General features: G+C 38.8%; 1 protein-coding gene across 1 annotated transcript in view; it reads right to left on the reverse strand.

The window, feature by feature from the left end:
- The window catches only part of FMN2 (formin 2), a 389781-nt gene that overhangs the window by 31901 nt on the left and 341430 nt on the right, over positions 1–16450 (reverse strand). The gene's annotated exons all lie outside the window — the stretch shown is intronic.

Below are 16450 nucleotides of genomic sequence, written 5' to 3' on the forward strand. Positions count from 1 at the left end.
ATCGTTATTTATATACAAATGCTTTATAATTCAATGTTCCCACGTCCTCGCTTATTTTAAAATCTGGCTTCACAGATCACCATTCCACTACTTTTCTCTCAAGAGTCTCTGATCTAGAACTATAATTTTTAGCAATTTTCCTTCTCATGACCTTAAATAATGGAACCATTACTGTCTTGTTTACTTGAACTTGAAAGTGAGAAATTATTAACAGCTTTGTTTTGCTCCTTTAGGTTAAACTGATGCAAACTGAATTAAATATATTCCATTTTCCCCTCACAAAAGTCTCAGGAGTTTACAGGAGACAGTTGACATAATGGTCACCTATTTCATGGCCTAACTTTCTATTAACTTTAGATTTAAAAAAAAGTTGAAAAGATAATATAGAGAATTCCAATATAGCTTCCATTCAGCTTCTCCTAATATTAACATCTCACACAATCACTAAGAGATAACATTGAAAATAAGAGGATTCTCTTGTTAGGAGCCATTGCAAACTATCTTCTGAGTAAAGAGAGTGAAACTGTATAGATGAGTAGGGAGGACAGGTAAGGGTGGTCACCCCAATGTGGTGCTGGCCTGCTGACCCTAAGAGACAGAGACAGACAGACACAGAAAGGTATATATATTTAATTGAAGTATAGTATTGTGCTAATTTCAGGTATACATCATAGTGACCCAGTTATTTTTTGAGATTCTTTTCCATTATAGGTTATTACAAAATACTGACTATAAAGTAGGTCCTTGTTGCTAATCTATTTTATGCAAAGTGGTTGTATCTGCTAATCCAAAAGTTCTAATTATTTATATTATATGTAAGTAAGACCATAATAGTATTTTCCTTACTCTGCCTGACTAATTTCAATAGGTGTAATATTCTCTAGTCATGTCTAGCTCTTTGAAACATGGACTGCAGCACGCCAGGCTCCTGTTATTCACCATCTCCTGGAGTTTCCTCAAATTCATGTCCATTGAATCGATGATGCCATCTAACCATCTCATCCTCTGTCACCCTCTTCTCCTCCTGCCTTCAAACTTTCCCAGCATCAGTGTCTTTTCCAATGAATTGGCTCTTAAAATCAAGTAGCCGAAGTATTAGAGTTTCAGCTTCAGCATCAGTCCTTCCAATGAATATTCAAGATTGGTTTCCTTTAGGATTGACTAATTTGATGTCCCTGCTGTCCAAGGCACTCTTAAGAGTCTTCTCCAGCACCACAGTTCAAAAGCATCAATTCTTTGGCACTCAGTCTTATTTATGGTCCAACTCTCACATCCATACTTCTGATGATTACTGGAAAAACCATAACTTTGGCTATACAGACCTTTGTCAGCAAAGTGATATCTCTGCTTTTTAATATGGTATCTAGGTTTGTCACATCTTTTCTTCCAAGGAGCAAGCGTCCTTTAATTTCATGGCTGCAGTCACCATCCACAGAGATTTTGGAGCCCAAGAAGATAAAGTCTGTCACTGTTTCCACTTTCCACTATTTTCCCATCTATTTGCTACTGTTTCCACTTTACGCCCATCTATCAGGAGAAATAATGGGCTGGATAAAGCACAAGCTGGAATCAAGACTGCCAGGAGAAATATCAATAACCTCAGATATGCAGATGACACCACCCTTATGGCAGAAAGCAAAGAGGAACTACAGAGCCTCTTAATGAAGGTGAAAGAGGAGAATGAAAAAGCTGGCTTAAAACTCAGCATTCAAAAAACTAAGATCATGGCATCCAGTCCCATCACTTCATTGCAAATAGATGTGGAAACAATAGAAACAGTGACAGACTTTATTTTCTTGGGCTCCAAAATCACTGCAAGATGGTGACTGCAGCCGTGAAATTAAAAGACACTTGCTCCTTGGAAGAAAAGCTTTGACAAACCTGTGATAATCGCTCAGTGGTATCCAACTCTTTGCAACTCCATACACTGTAGCCCACCAGGCTTCTCTGCCCATGGAATTCTCCAGGCAAGAATACTGGATTGAGTTGTCATGCCCTTCTCCAGGGGATCTTCCTGACCTAGGGATCGCACCAGGGTCTCCAGCATTGCAGGCAGATTCTTTACCAGTGACAAACATAGACAGTGTATTAAAAAGCTGAGACATTACTTTGCTGACAAAGGTGTGTACAGTCAAAGCTATGGTTTTTCCAGTAATCATGTACGGATGTGAGAGTTGGACCATAAAGAAGACTGAGTGCCAAAAAACTGATGCTTTTGAACTGTGCTGTTGGAGGAGACTCTTGAGAGTCCCTTGTACTGTAAAGAGATCAAACCAGTCAATCCTAAAGGAAACCAATCCTGTATATTCATTGGAATAACTGATGTTGAAACTGAAGCTCCAATATTTTGGCCATCCGAGTTGAAGAGATTAGAAAAGACCCTGATGCTGGGAAAGATTGAAGGCAGGAGGGGAAGGGGATGACAAATCACGGGATAGTTGGATGGCATCACTGACTCAATGGACATGAGTTTGAGCAAGCTCCTGGAGATGGTGAAGGTCAGGGAAGCCTGGTGTGCTGCAGTCCGTGGGGTCACAAAGAGTCGGACAGGACTGAACAACAACATTTGCCATGAGGTGATGGGACCGGATGCCATGATCCTAGGTTTTTGAATGTTGAGTTTTAAGTCAGCTTTTTCATTCTCATCTTTCACCCTCATCAAGCGGCTCTTGAGTTCCTCTTCACTTTCTGCCATAGGAGGTGTCATCTGCACATCTGTGGTTATTGACATTTCTCCAGGCAATCTTAGTTCCAGCTTGATCTTTATCCAGCCTGGGATTCTGCAGGATGTGTTCTGCATAAAAGTTAAATAAGCAGGGTGACAAATATAGCTTTGACGTACTCCTTTCCCAATTTTTAATCAGTGTGTTGTTCCATGTCTAGTTCTAACCATTGCTTCTTGACTTGCATACAGGTTACTCAGGAGACAGGTAAGTTGTTCTGGCAACCTCATCCCTTTAAGAATTTTCCACAGTTTGTTGTGATCCACACAGTCAAAGACTTTAGCATAGTGAATGAAGCAGAAGTAGATGTTTTTCTGGAATTCTCTTGCTTTTTCTATGATCCAATGGATGTTGGCAATGTGATCTCTGGTTCCTCTGCCTTTTTAAAATCCAGCTTGAACATCTGGAAGTTTTCGGTTCACATACTGTTGAAGCTTAGCTTGAAGGATTTTGAGCATAACCTTGCTAGCATGTGAAATGACTGCAGTAATTTGAACATTCTTTGGCATTGCCGTTCATTGGGATTGGAATGAAAACTGACCATTTCCAGTCCTGTGGCCACTGCTGAGTTTTTTCTTTCATATTGAGTGCAGTACAACATTATCTTTTAGGATTTGAAATCACACAGTAACCCTATTTTTAGTTTTCCAAGGAACCACCATAATGTTTCCCATAGAAGCTGCACCAGTTTACATTCCCACCAACAGTGTAGGAGGGTTCTCTTTTCTCTATACTTTCTCCAGCATTTATTATTTGTCGACGTTTTGAAAATGGCCATTTTGACAGATGTGAGGGGATACTTCACTGTAGTTTTGATTTATGTCTCTCTAATAACTAGCCACACTGAGCATTTTTCATGTGCTGTTGGCCACCTGTAAGTCTTCTTTGGAGAAATGTCTGTTTAGGTTTTCTGCCTACTTCTTGGCTGGGTTGTTTGTTTCTTTAATCGTGAGTTATATGAGCAATTTTTATATTTTCCATGATAGCACCCTGTTGCTTACATTATTTGAAAATACTTTCTATCCTTCCGTAGGTAGCCTTTTCATTTTTTAAAAAATTTTTATGTTTTCCTTTGCTGTGTGAAAGCTTTTAAATTTGATTAGGCCTCATTTATTTATTTTTTTTTAATATTTATTTATTTCTGGCTATGCTGCCTCTTTGTTGCTGTACTCAGGCTTTCTCTAGTGGTAGTGAATGGGGACTACTCTCCAGTTGTGGTGCATGGGTTTTTCATTGTGGTGGCTTCTCTTTTGCAGAGAATGGACTCTAGAACACGGGCTCAGTAGTTGTGGTGCATGACCCTACTTGTTCCATGGCAGGTGGGATCTCCCCAGACCAGGGATCAAACCTATGTCCCCTGCATTGGCAGGTGAATTCTTAACCACTGGACCACCAGGAAAGTCCAGGTCTCATTTATTTTTTATTTGTCATTTTTATTTAGCTAATTAATTTTAAAACTTTATTTATTTTTATTTTAAAAAATTTTTACTTTTATTTAAGTAATTTTATTAATTTTGAATTTTTATTTTAAAATTTAATTACTTTTTATATTATTATTTTTATTTTATTTATTTTAACTTTATTTAATAAACTATTTTAAAAAATGTATTTGGCTGTGCTGAGTCTTAGCTGTAGCACACAGGATGTTAGTTGCAGCATGTGGGATCTAGTTCCCTGACCACAGATCAAACCTGGGACCTCTGCATTGGGAAGTCAGAGTCTTAACTACTGGACCACTAGGAAGTTCTGGTCTCATTTATTTTTGCTTTTATTTCTTTTGCCTTGGAAGACTGATCTAAGAAAATGTTGCTGTGATTATGTCTGAGAATGTTTTGCCTATGTTCTCTTCTAGGAGTTTTATGATGTCATGTCTTATATTTCAGTCTTTAAACAATTTTGAGTTTATTTTTGTATATGGTGTGAGGGAGTATTCTAAAAAATACAAATTAGTAATGTAAATAATGAAAGAAGGGTTGTCACTACTAATTCCATGGACATTTAAAGAAATGCTATGAATAATTCTTTGACAAATATTTTGATAACTTAGATAAAATAAGTCAAATCTTAGAAAGACACTAACTACCAGAAATCTCATAGTAGAAATAATCTGAAAAAATGTACATCTATTAAAGAAATTAAGTCAATAATTTATAACCTTCCAGAAAACAAACCACAAGGCCTAGGTGATTTCCCTAGAGAATTCTATCACATCCTTATAGCAAAAAAAAATGAATCTCTCTCAGAAAGTAGCAGCAGAAGAAAGAGTTCCTAACTCATTCTATGAAGCCAGAAATTGTCTCATACCCAAACAAGATAACGGCATTACAAGAAAAAAAAGTGCAGGCCAATATGCCTCTTCAGAATAGATTTAAAAATTCACAACAAAATTAGCCAATAGAATTCAACATGAATAAAAAGAGTTATACATCATGACCAAGTGATGTTTATTCTAGTTATGCAAATGAGTTCAATATTCAAATTAAAAAATGCAATCTATTGCATCAATAAACTAAAGAAAACATCATACAATGATATTAACTTATGCAGGAAAGATATTTGACAAAATACTCTCAGCAAACCAGGGATAGAGAATTTCCTTGACTTAAGAAGGAACATCTACAAAAAAAACCCCTATAGCTAACACCATACTAAACGTTAAGAGACTGAATGTTTTCCTCCTAAGAGTGGTTATAAGGTTAGGGTACCCTCTCTTTTACTTCTATTTCACATCACACTGGAAGTTGTAGCTAATACAATAAGACAAGAAAAGTAAATAAGGTTTACAGATTGGGAGGGAAGAAATAAAACTGTATTTGCAGATGAATATGCCTATGTAGGGGCTTCCCTGGTAGTTCAGCTGGTAAAGAATCCACCTGCTATGCAGGAATCAAATTGACCCAGTTCGATTCCTGGGTCAGGAAGATCCCCTGGAGAAGGAGTAGGCTACCCACTCCAGTATTCTTGGGCTTCCCTGGTGGTTCAGACAGTAAAGAATCTGTCTGCAACACAGAAGACCTAGGTTCAATCCCTGGGTCTGGAAGATTCTCTGGAGGAGGGCATGGCAACCCACTCCAGTATTCTTGCCTGAGAATCCCAATGGACAGAGGGGCCTGGAGGGTTACAGTCCTTGGGGTTGCAAAAAGTCAGACATGAGTGAACGATGAAGCACACAGCACAGCATGTCTATGTAGAAGTGCCAAAGAATCTACAAAATAATTCCTGGAACTAATAAACAAATTAGGAACATTGAAGGATACGGGTCAATAAACAAAACTCAAAAGTTTTCTGATATACCAGCATTGAACAATTAAATTTTGAAATTAAAAACATAAATAATTTCCTATAGCACAAAAACATGGAATACTAAGGTATAAATCTAGTTACAGATATAAAATCTATGAGGAAAATTACAAAACTATGATGAAAATATCAAATAAGATCTAAATAAATGGAGAGATATACTATGAACATGGGTTGTTGTTGTTCAGTTGCTAAGTTGTGTCTGACTCTTTGTGACCCCACGAACTACAACACGCCAGGATTTTCTGTCCATCACTATTTCCCTAAGTTTGCGGAAACTCACGTCCATTGAGTGAGTGGTGCCATCTAACCATCTCATCCTCTGTCACCCCCATCCCTTCTTCCCCTCAATTTTTTCCAGTATCAGAGCCTTTTCCAATGAGTTAGCTCTTCACGTCAGGTGGCCACGTATCAGAGCTTCAGCACTGGTTCTTCCAATGAATATTTAGAGTTGATTTCCTTTAGGATTGACTGGTTTGATCTCCTTGCTGTCCAAGGGACTCTCAAGACTATTCTCCAGCACCACAGTTCAGAAGTGTCAATTCATTGGTGCTCAGTCTTCTTTATGGTCCAACTCTCACATCCATACATGACTACTGGAAAAACCATAGGTTTGACTACACAGGCCTTTGTGAGCAAAGTGATGTCTCTTCTTTTTAATACACTGTCTAGGTTTGACATAGCTATTCTTCCAAGGAGCAAGTGTCGTTTAATTTTTGGCTGCACTTACTGTCTGCATTGATTCTGGACCACAAGAAAATGAAATCTGAGACTGTTTTCACATTTTCCCCATCTATTTGCCATGAAGTGGTAGGACCAGATGCCATGATCTTCACTTTTTGAATGTTGAATTTTAAGCTAGCTTTTTCACTCTCCTCTTTCACTTTCATCAAGAGGCTCTTTAGTTCCTCTTCGCTTTCTGCCATAAGGTGGTGTCATCTGCATATCTGAGGCTGTTGATATTTCTCCCACCAGTCTTGAGTAAAGCCTGTGATGCATCTAGCCCTGCATTCCGCATGATGTTCTCTGCATATAAGTTAAGTAAGCAGGGTGACAATATACAACCTTGATGTACCCCTTTCCCAATTTTGAACCAGTCCGTTGTTCCAATGAACTTGGGTAGGAATAGTCAACACTGTAAAGGTGCCAGTTCTTCCCAACTTAATTTTATTCATGTAAATCCAATAAAAATCCTAACAAGTTATTTTGTGGATGTTGACAAACTGATTCACTACCCAATTTTAAGACACACTATAAAGTGGGACAGTGTGATATATTAGCAAAAGAGTAGACATATACATTAATGAAACAGAATAGAGTGTCCAAAAATAGGCTCAGAAATATAGCTGACTGATCTTTGAAAAAGGAACAAAGGTAAGTCAATGGAATCTGTAAACAGACATCACATCTTACACACACACACACACACACACAAATACACAAACCTAAAATACTGGTCAACAACCTGTGGTGAGAAAAGTTAAACAATTTGAAGGTGTTACATTATTTTGGGAAGGGGCAAAGATATTAAATAAACATTGGTTAATTTAAAGGTATTAAGAATAGGAGAAATAAAATGTATCATGTGTGTGGCAGCCACAAGTATGCATCTTTCAGATCTCCCAGGTTCCAACTGCGGAAAATGAAAACAACCTTGGATGCTGTTCTGAAGCCCACCACTTCATCTGTACAGAAGCTCAGGGTTGCTCCTGACCAGCAAGTGCACTCAGCAGGGATGCTGGTGTAGGTGTCATCTAGGAGACACAGGCTCCTCTAAGTGGTGACTTTGGCTCAAGGACTTTCAATTGGCTTTACCAAAACTTTCTGGTAACTGCACTGCAGTCTAAGGCTTTTGCTATTTAGGCTTTTTTCCTTCCCTCTCCACCATGAGACCTCGACCAGCATCTGGGTCTAATAGCTGCCCCAGCTTCCTCTGCCTCCGTTACTGTTTTTCCCAGTAAATCCATTCTTGGCACCAGGTTTGTGGAGAACTTGAAATAGTATAAGTGGAGCCATGAGGAGCCTGAGAAAACAAGCAGTAAGATGAGGTCTGAGACACAGTCAGCCAGCACCCCACTGTCCTGGGTGGTACACAGGGTGGACCCTGGCACAGGGAGGAGGCCATGAACTGCTAAAGATATCAGCAAAGTGGCCTAGGAAATGTCCTCACAGGTGTGATGATTCAGGTTGTTGAAGATATGGTGAGAAAAAGCCACAGAGACAGTGGAATTGGCTGACTACAGCTGAGTTGGACTGACACCCCACAGAGAGATAATGAGGGATCCTGAGCAGTAACAGACAGCCAAAGACTAGGGGGCAACTCGATAATTGGAAAGAGGCCATTATCACCTGTAGTGAGAGAACAGAAACAGCGACACAGAAAAAGATCTAACATAACTGAAGAGCTCCAGAGACATTTAGAAGCACAGCCAAGCAGGTCTGCTACGCTAAAATCAGATCCTTGGCTAGGAAAATCTGGGATCCTGAAACAAGTGAGAAAGATATGAGTCACCCTTACAGATCCCTGAAACTATCGGTAGTTTGTAGAGGGGGCCTACTCTTCTCTAATAAAGGTGAGCTCCCATCTAGGAAAGTGCCAGACCTGATGAAGGAAAAGGAATTATATTCACAGGTTGCTGCAAGAATTAACTTTCATGAGGTAGCAGGACCCAGGGGTGACTCTTACAGGTCTAGAGTAAATGGTGGCCAATGCAGAGAAAAGCAGATATGACTCAGCTGCTCTGGAAAACAGAAGAGGGAGTGAGGAGGCTGAGATCTGTGGGCATGTCCATATATAGTAAAAGAATCCAGAACACTAAGCAAAGGAACACTCCATGGGAGGTCCCAGAGGGCCCACTGTGCACCAAGGCAGTCAAGACTGTGCTGGTAACAGGGATACTGTTTTCAGTCCATGCTGTGGGCCAGGAAAGGAGAGGAGGTCACAGCTGAGCCCATTAACATCCATGGAGATGATGATAAATTAACAGGGGCCAATGGTGAAGCCCAGGGATCATAGTTACCATCGTGTCTGCCCCACAGGGAGTGTGGAGACAGTTAATAGATCATGGTATCCTTAGAGGCACATGGGCACATGCACACACATATGCACGCACATACACACACACACACCACTGTTTAACATCTATAACCAAAGGAAAGGGCAAGAACAGAGACACAGGAGGATAATAGTTGCTCTAATAAAAAATCAAGATGCCTTGCTCAGTGTCTGGAGTTGAGCCGATTTCAGATCCAGAACTCACTGACCAGAGGGATGACCCGGAAATACTGTGGGGAGCATGTACTGTACTAATCCCTTTGGTCCTTCTCCACTGCTCAGGGACAAAGGGAAATATTCAGGCATTTCAAGAGGTGTGGGACCTAGGATGTGAGCAGACACTACAGCTTCATCATGGTCACCTGCACTGGAGGAGGTCCCACACACCAGTATGCAGACACCAGTCTCAGAAGTCCCTGGACCTCACCTCACCCATCAGCAAGAAGGCAGGACTTGGCAATCAAAGGGCCCAGGGCCCAGCAATGCCTAGGAGACCATCCACAATAGCCAGCCTGCCTCAAGAGAAGGACCAAGGCAACCCAATAAGGGGACTCCTAGAGCATGCAGCTATGGTATCCAGAGAATGTGCTGCTGGAACCTACAGGATACCACTTCTCCCAGGTCGGGAAATGTAACCAATCCACCAGATACATAGAAGTAAGAATAGTGAATTAGGAAAAATGAGATGACAGAGGAACGCGTTCCAAGAAGAAAAAATAAAACCCCAGAAGAACTACGTGATGTGGAGATAGGCAATATACCTGATAGAGCTCAAGGTAATGATCATAATAATCAAACAATTTGGGAGAAGACTGGATGAACAGAGGGAGAAGTTAGTTTTTAACAAAGAATTAGAAAAAATAAAGAAGAATCAAACAGTGATGAAGAATACAATAACTGAGTTCCAAAGAGGAGACTCAAGCAGTTAATGATGAGAGAAGTGAGAAAATGCAGAAACAAAGCAAGACTGGTTAAAGCCTGAAGATTGATGATGGAGAGTCTCAAAACATCACCCTGTTACTTCATCACCAGTCAGTCAGAAGAATAAATATGACATGATCACGTACCCTGTCACTCTTACCCCTAATGTGGTCTTTAAACCCATGTGTGAAAGCCATCAGGGAGGTCTAGTCCTTTGAGCATGACCTGCCGGTTCTCCATGCTTGACACCTGCAATAAATGCTGTATTTTCCTTCATAACAACCCAGTGTTAGTAGATTGACTTTTCTGCACATTGGTGAGCTGACCCAAGCTTGATTTGGTAACAGAGTAAGTTAAAACTTCACCTACCTTTATTGTAAATTAATAATGAACTAGTAGTATAAGGTTATTATTGAGAAATTTGGCAGAAATATGAGAGGAAACTGCTAAGAGAAATGTAATCGGGTGTAGGGAAGGGTGGAGCAGGGGGAGGCTGCTTTTTGTTACAAGCTTGTTGGTACTAATTGACTTTTCAATTCTGTCTACAATTAAAACCTTAAGAAAAATAAAAATTAATCAAAAGCAAAATGAACTGGAGAAACAGTGTATGCCTGGAAAATATGATAACAAGCTGAAAAAACTTTCCTAAATGAACCTGACTATGTATCCTCTGCAATTTGCTACTTAGAAGAACACCAACAAACAACAGGTAACTCAGCAACAGTAAGAAAAATAGATACAAACATTGATACTCTGTGGCTACAATGCTTGGAAAGCTTTTCCCAATTTTAAAATCTATCAGTAATTCCCATTATTTTCTTCTGGTTAAAGTTTCAATTTTAATGTTTATTTCCTTAGTTCTTTTGCAATTTATTTGGTCAATGGCCTGAGGCAGAAATCTAGAAATCTAGATATACTTCTGGCAGAACCATTATCCTAAGGTTGATTTCCCCCTACTTCTTTTTATCCCCCATAACCAAGTTAGTTTATTCAAGGATTGCAAGGTTGGCTCAACATTTAAAAAAAAAAAATAATGTATTTCACATTAACATGTTAAAGGAGAAAATTACTACAACCATTCAATAGCTTTAGAAAAAATGTTTGAAAAAAATTTAATCCCTATTCATAATTTTAAAACTTAGCAAATTAAGTAACTGAAGGAGATTCTTAATTTGATAAGGAGCTATCTACAAAACTTACAGCAGAAGTAATGTTACTTAACTACACCTCCCTATCTTCTTTCCTGTTTGTCATTTATAATTAGTCTAGTTAATTTTACTTCTCCTCGTTTTCCTCCTTTCAGACCTCCTCTCAGAATCATCCTATGCAAAAAAGACCATTTCAAAGTGGTGAAAAGATAAATCCTTTCATTTTCCCCTGTTAACACAGGCCTTCTTCTCATTGTCCCCTTTCTGAATGCTAACACCTTGTTCACTGTTTCAAAGCCTTCATTTTGCTGTCCTATCACCAACTACCCATTTTTCAGATTCTGTGATTTAGCTGGTAAGAAAATGCAAACAGAAAACCTTAAAGATAGTGTTTCACTTCTGAGCTGGCATTGAAATATGTCTTTTTTAGGATGGAATTAAGAAATAATGATTTTTAAAATGCCAGTATCATATTACCTATCAGCAAACCTTCTCTTTTTTCTTATTTATGAACTATTATCTGGGAGACAGGATATCCCATCCTTCACTCATTGTTCTATAAATCTTATAATTAACATCACTAAATTTATTCTGCACCAAATGATAAACATTATAATTGAAACAAGCTACCAAGTGGTGGATTTTGACATTTAGTTGTCTTTTAAAATTTATTTTTTATCAAAATAGTTTGAGTGGGTAGTTATTTGTGGTTCAGTTCAGTTCAGTTGCTCAGTCGTGTCCGACTCTTTGCCACCCCATGAATCGCAGCAGCCAGGCCTCCCCGTCCATCACCAACTCCCGGAGTCTACCCAAACCCATTTCCATCGAGTCAGTGATGCCATCCAGCCATCTCATCCTCTGTCTGATTCTAAACCAATTTTAACATTAAAAATTACTCTGATATACATCCCCTGATATTTCTGGTACAGTTTCATCTTGAACTATAAAATAGACTATGAAAAAAAATGCCACTGTCTTAAATCAACATAGTAATATTTAACAACTGTAGATTTAGCAAGGCAATAAGGATGTTTATGACTATTTTAACCTCTTGCTACTTGTTTTCCTTATTATCTGGTCATTTCTATTAAAATGCTGGATAATTTATAGAGTTTACACAAATATTATAAAGCTGAATAACTGTGTGTGTACAAATTATTGGGGAGGATAGGGAAGAGATTCTCCCCTCCCATAGAGATTTATATGAGGAAATTAGATCTCATAATCCATTAAAATAGAACCTCACATTTTTCTATAGGCACTGTGTACAGAAAGCAGATTCAATAGCATGAAACTGGAAAATGCCCTTTGCAAATACAAACTCTAACCATAGAGACTGCTTTTAACATGAGGTTCAAATTCTGAAAGCCTGTATTTGAGAACATGGCTTAGCCACTTGAACAGCATGGTTGATAAAACACATATTTCAGATGAAGTTAGTAATTTGAAATATTATCTTTATCTGTATCTAACCAGAACATGTGGGATGTAGCTAAAGGGAAAAAGGAAAGATATGTGGCGTGAGTTTTGAAAAAAATGAGACCTATATTTTTAAGTAAGGATAGGAATTAAAAGGTTCTTAACACCAATTTAAAAAAATGTGTATGCCAATCTATAAGGCATTATTTTTCCTAAGACATCACTGGAGCCTTCAAGTGAAGAAAGAGTAGCTCAGTTTTAAAGCATAGACTTGGAGGTACAAAGGGGTTTTGATCATTTTTATTCTGGTTATATGAGCACGTTGATTCACAGCTTGAAATATCAGAAGCAATAATTTTCTGGTTATTTTTTACAGGGCCTATATTTCAAGTTCTCTAAATAAATGATGACAGAGTACCTACATTACCAATATGCAACCATGCTCTCAGCTGTCACTGAAGGCTTGAAATGAAATCAGCTTCAAAAGAGCGAGGTCTAAATTTCAGGTCATAAAAAAAGAACATGGGATAAGACTCTCCCCCAGGTATTGACTCAGTACACTCTAGCATAAAATAAAAAATACTGTTTAGTGAAGTATCTTTATCATGTCCTATTTCTAGTTCTCCCTCTTTTTTTATTTACTGAACTTGTTTCCCAATCTCTTGTTGCCTCTTTTCATCACTTTTTGCTCTCTTTCTGGTGGATTCTTCACAGTGAGTAACTTAAAGTCAAGAATACTCTCGCCTACATTCTCATAGGTTTTTTAAGGCCAATTTTAAAAACCAGTGTCAAATAGTCTCATTAAAAAATTTGACTTCAATACTGTTAAATAAAATAATTTTGATCAATTCATGATTTTTCCCAGAAGTACTGATGACTTTATTGCTAAACAATGTAAAGACTACAAACAAAACAAAAAAGACTTTATGAATTATTTTATGAGGATACATTTTCATAACTTTAAAAGTAACCCCCAGTCACTTGGGGAAATATTTTAGTGGGTTAAAAAATAAAGTTAGGCAACTTTTGAGAAGCAGCCTGCACAATTTGCATCTATTGATATTCATCCTAATCTAGGGACTGATCTTATTTTTTCAAAAATTGGTACAGATGCAAAATTCCACTCCACAGTATTACCAGAGTGATTAAAATATATTTTCATTGCAAATATACTGATGTTTTCCTTAGGAGTCTCTGCGTCCAGGAGCAGGTGTGTGTGGTCTCACCCAGATGGGCTGACATTGTTTGGAAAGGAGAGGGCAGGACAAGACCTGGGAAAGCCTTGGACCTTTGAAAGAAAGTGCTGTTTGAAAAGTAAAAAAGCAAAGCATACTGTCTAGGGGAAAAGCTGTGTGTATGGTGGGTCTACTGCATGTTTGGCTACTGTGTTAAAAAACTGTCTACTTGACCATGTTGACCTCCCATGCAAATGAAGGAAACAGATCAGAAAGATGGATCCGCCTGCAGTCAGCCTAAGTGTATTGTTGTCTTCCTCTGGGACACTTTCTGCAGATGCACAACTTCAGTGGGGCAAGAGTCTATGAGGTGATTTCCCGCCAACTCTGATGCAAAGTTTGCAAAGTAAATGCAGCTGAAATTTCCACTGGTCTAAGTCCGTAGACAAATGGAGAGCAAACCAGGACAAATGGTGAGCAAACCAGACAAAACAATTCTTCATGCCACTTTTCATGTAAGTTTACTCACATCTGATGTACGCAACTAGAGTCACAAAAAGTGAAATGATGCGCTTTGTGATGTAAAATTCCCACAAAGAAGCAAGTTCAACCTATAAAAGGTCATTGGCTATTCACCAAATTATCTCTTTTTAACCCTTACTGTTACACTACCTACACCCCCTGAGTCAATGGGTCATTACTTCTTAGCTTGGCACGACTTGCCGCACCAGCCACCCACAGCCTGAGCTGAACTTCAGGATTCGGGAGCCCATGCCACCTGTCTGGAAGTTAATCACACTCACCCTTTTCAGAATCTGCAATAATAGCCACAGGGAAAATTCAGACTTGAGTCATTAGTGGCAGGTCCCCATAGTAAACATCATGAAGTGAGAAGAATACCAAGAATACTAAGAATACCAATACGCGGTGCTGACACTGTGCCTGGCGCTGTTCTATTATTCTCATTTTAGAAATGAGGAAATGGAGGTACGGTTTCAATAAATATCTCCAAATCAGACAACTTGAAAAAAAGTGAAACCACGATTTGCCAGTGACTCTAATCTTGCCAGGGGTCGGGCCCTGTGCTCATCCCTGCCGAGTTCCCACACCTGGAGGCTGTTTCCCTTTACTGTGCAGCCTGGAGGCCTCCAAGAAACCCCATGAATTACTTAATCCCATGGAACTTAATTGAGTTACTTAATCCCATGTGTTACTTAATTGAAGGTGGTTCTCTGTAGCTTGTAACCAAATATGCCCCTCTAACAACAACCTTCTAAAGAAGATTTCTAATTTGCCTTATGAAATGTGTGTATAGGTAGAGTCACCGATAACTTTCATTTTTCTCTTAGTTTCATTCTAGCCTGAAAAATATTTTCTTTCAATATGAAAGTGACTGCTTTTATTAGAGAGCTTCCCTGGTGGCTCAGACGGTAAAGCGTTTGCCTACAACGTGGGAGATCCAGGTTCAATCCCTAGGTCAGGAAAATCTCCTGGAGAAGGAAATGGCAACCCACTCCGGTATTCAACTGTTATTTTACTTTTACTTTTATTCAACTGTTTTTTCTAGAACATCTGCTGGGCTAGAAGCATAGTTTCTCAAAACATACAACTCTAAGAGGTTTGAATCATGATATGATTGAATAGAACTGTTATCATAAATTACTAAGACTAGAGATCTCTTCAAGAAAATTAGATATACCAAGGGAACATTGCATGCAAAGATGGGCACAATAAAGGATAGAAATGGTATAGACCTAACAGAAGCTGAAGATACTAAGAGGAGGTGGCAAGAATACACAGATGAACTTGTACAATAAAGGTCTTAATGGTATGGATAACCATGATGATGTGATCACTCACCTAGAGCCAGACATCCTGGAGTGGGAAGTCAAGTGGGCCTTAGGAATCATTACTATGAACAAAGCTACTGGGGGTGATAGAATTCCAGTTGAGCTATTTCAAATCCTAAAAGATGATACTGTTAAAAGTGTTGCACTCAATATGCCAGAAAATTTGGAAAACTCAGCTGTGGCCACAGGACGAAAAGGTCAGTTTTCATTTCAATCCCAAAGAAGGGCAATGCCAAAGAATGTTCAAATTACTGCACAATTGCACTCATTTCACATGCTAGCAAGATTATGCTCAAAATCCTTTGAGATCAGCTTTAACAGTATGTGAATTGAGAACTTCCAGATGTTCAAGCTGGATTTAGAAAAGGCAGAAGAACCAGAGATCACATTGGCAACACCCACTGGATCAGAAAAACATCTGCTTCACTGACTATGCTAAATCCTTTGATGGTGTAGATTACAACTGTGGAAAATTCTTAAAGAGATGGGAATACCAGAACACCTTACCTGTCTCCTGAGAAACCTGTATGCAGGTCAAGAAGCAAGAGTTAGAACTGGACGTGGAACAATGAACTGGTTCAAAATTGGGAAAGGAGTATGGCAAGGCTGTATACAGTCACCCTGTTTTTTTTAACTTATATACAGAGCACATCATGTGAAATGGCAGGCTGGGTGAATATTAAGCTGGAATCAAGATTGCCAGGAGAAATATCAATAACATCAGATGGGCAGATGACACCTTAATCACAGAAAGCAAAGAGGAACTAAAGAGCTTCTTGATGAAGGTGAAAGAGGAGAGTGAAAAAGCTGGCTTAAAACTCAATGTTCAAACAACGAAGATCATGGCATCCCATCCCAT

The sequence above is a fragment of the Giraffa tippelskirchi genome, chromosome 2 (assembly GCF_054371585.1).
Source record: "Giraffa tippelskirchi isolate mGirTip1 chromosome 2, T2T-mGirTip1v1.2.pri, whole genome shotgun sequence".
NCBI lineage: Eukaryota > Metazoa > Chordata > Mammalia > Artiodactyla > Giraffidae > Giraffa > Giraffa tippelskirchi.